We start from the raw sequence: 2,956 nt of genomic DNA on the forward strand, positions 1-2,956 counted from the left end.
AATTAACATCATCAAAATGTCCATACTAGACTTCCGCCAAGAGGGAGGCATAGGTGGATGTGCCGTGCCTTCTCACACAACCAAGTTTAGAGACAACTAAATATTAGCAACAAAAAACTCAGCCAGAACACGGAAAATTGAACTTTACGGAAGTCTGTTAACAACAAATTCTTCAGCCTGACCGGTAAGGGGCGAAACCAGCGGCTGGTGAAACAGGGTTGCACAGGAAAACTCAGTCGGATGGACTCAAGATCGCAAAATCCATACCCGTGGAATCCAGGGACAGGGTTGGACCTCGTGAGCAACCGAGCAAGCAACCAGGCGAGCGACCTCGGGGGAGACAGCGGGGAGCGGTGCTGCGTGTTGACTGTGGTCGCGCATTTGTGCGAGGGCGGATAGGCGAGGGAGTGGGCGGTTAGACCAGGGCCCGGTGGGTCCCCAACAAGTGGCAGTGGAGGGCGCCGCCATTTCCCTGCTCTGACCCCACCTCCACATACAGCGTCATAACCCAGCGATTCTCAGTGGCCCGGCCCAGGTGAACCACCTAATGCGTTGATACTCACCCAGCTGTGAGAAACAGCAGAGGGGGTCGCCATTTCCCCGCTCTGAACACGCCCCCACATGCAGCGTCACAACCCAGCGACCTGAGAGTTTAAGGTACCGCTTCTCACACTTAAAGGGCCAGAACAGACCAAGAATGGCACAGGAGGATCTCAGAGCCCCAGAGCCAATAGATCTAAGTGATGAAGAAATAGCAAAACTCACAGATGCACAGTTTAAAACACTGGTCATCAGGATCCTCACAGAACTGGTTGATTATAACGACAAATTAGACAAATATATGAAGGCGAAACTAATTGAAATGAATGGAATTGCACAGGACACCAATAGCAATGAAAAGGAAACTGGGACTCAAATCAATGGAGTGGACCAGAAGAAAGCAAATAATGGCCAAACAGAAAAGAGTGAAGAAGCAAGAATTCAAAGAAATGAGGAGAGTCTTAGGAACCTCCAGGACATCTTTAAACGCTCCAACATTCGAATTACAGGGGTACCAGAAGGGGGAAAGGCACAGCCACCAGTGGAAAACTTATTTGAACAAATAGTAAAGGAGAATTTCCCCAATCTGGCAAAGGAAATAGACTTCCAGGAAATCCAGGAAGCTCAGAGAATACCAAAGAAGTTGGACCCAAGAAGGAACACACCAAGGCACATCATCATTACATTAGCCAAAATTAAACTGAAGGAGAGAATCCTAGAAGCAGCAAGAGCTAAGGGAACAGTCACCTACAAAGGAGTCCCCATCAGACTGTCAGCGGATTTCTCAAAAGAGACCTTACAGGCAAGAAGGGGCTGGAAAGAGGTATTCCAAGTCATGAAATCTAAAGACCTACAACCAAGATTGCTCTATCCAGCAAAACTTTCATTTAGAATGGAAGGACAGATAAAGTGCTTCTCAGATAAGATCAAATTCAGGGAGTTCATCATCACCAAGCCCTTATTATGTGAAGGGACTTATCTAAGAAAAAGAAGTTAAAGAAACATGAACAGTGAAAGGACAACAAACTCACAGTTATTAACAACCACACCTAAAACGAAAGCAAACTAAAAGGATAGCTAGATCAGCAGTGGAAACATAGAAATGAAGATCTCAAGGAGGGTTAGCAACAGGGTAGTGGGAGGAGGAGAAGGGGGGAGAAGGTTCAGAAAATAAGTAGCATAGACAGTAGATAGAAAATAGATGGGGGGCAAGAATAGCATGGGAAATATATAATCTAAAGGACTTGAGACACATGATCATAAACTAAAGGGGGATAATGGTGGGGATGGGGGTGTAGGGTGGAGGGGAATGAAAGGGGGAATAGAACAACTGTAACAGCATAATCAATAAAAAATTAAAAAAAAAAAGAAAAAAATGTCCATACTACCCAATTTGCATGTACAGATTCAATACAATACCTATTAAAGTACCAATGGCATATTTCACAGATATAGAAAAAACACTTCAAAATTTATATGGAACCATAATCTGCTTTTTAAAAAATACCTACAAGTGAAACAAACAAACAAAATAAACCCTGGAACTGTGAAAAGACCAGAGTTGGATCCAAAGGGGTAGTAGCATCACAACCGCTGAGACAATGAGACAAATTTCATTTTGGTATTACAAAGAACCTGCAAGTTATTGCTTATTTGTATTATTATTATTGTTATTATTATTATTATTATTATTATTATTATTTTCTTTATTCTTAAATCTTTTATTTCAATAGTATTTTTGTATACTCTTCTTTCTGTCTTCTTTGCTTGGCTGGTTATGTTGTATCATTTGACAGGTTTTCCCTGTTCTCTATTTCATAGTGTATTGCTAATTTATTGTCCTTCACTTCACTCGGATTCCATTAGCACCCTACTCAAGGTCCTATACTCCATAATCTTGTTATTCAGATCACATAGATTCTGTCATATGGTTGTTGCTCTAATATTATTGTAAATAATAGCTGTTGCATACAATTGTAATTATCCACAGCACCTTGCCCAGATCTTAGTTCACTTCACAGTTTCCTAAACTCTACTACTGCATTAGTTAACTGTATTCTCTCATACACTATGCCTATTTACTATTCTTTATTCTTACCTTACCTAAGGTTCTGAACTCCCACAACTTCACTGCTTTCTAAATCCAACTCACAACTCTTCCCTCTCCAACAAGAGAGTTATATTCTTTCCATACTTACTACAAAGTGGCTAGTGAGGTGGAATATCCTACTTAACACTATACAGAGTCAAAAGATCTCATATCTCTACTATACTGTCTGTAACTGCAAATATCACAAAATACTCTCTTGCTGTCTTAAACCATTTCACCTCCCCCTTCAACTGATCATTAAAGAAAAGAGTAAGTGGAAATGGTGGACACTAGGATACCCACTGAAAGAGGAAACTCAACAACAAA

This window comes from Artibeus jamaicensis, unplaced genomic scaffold (assembly GCF_021234435.1).
Source record: "Artibeus jamaicensis isolate MK-2021 breed Jamaican fruit bat unplaced genomic scaffold, CSHL_Jam_final contig_748, whole genome shotgun sequence".
NCBI lineage: Eukaryota > Metazoa > Chordata > Mammalia > Chiroptera > Phyllostomidae > Artibeus > Artibeus jamaicensis.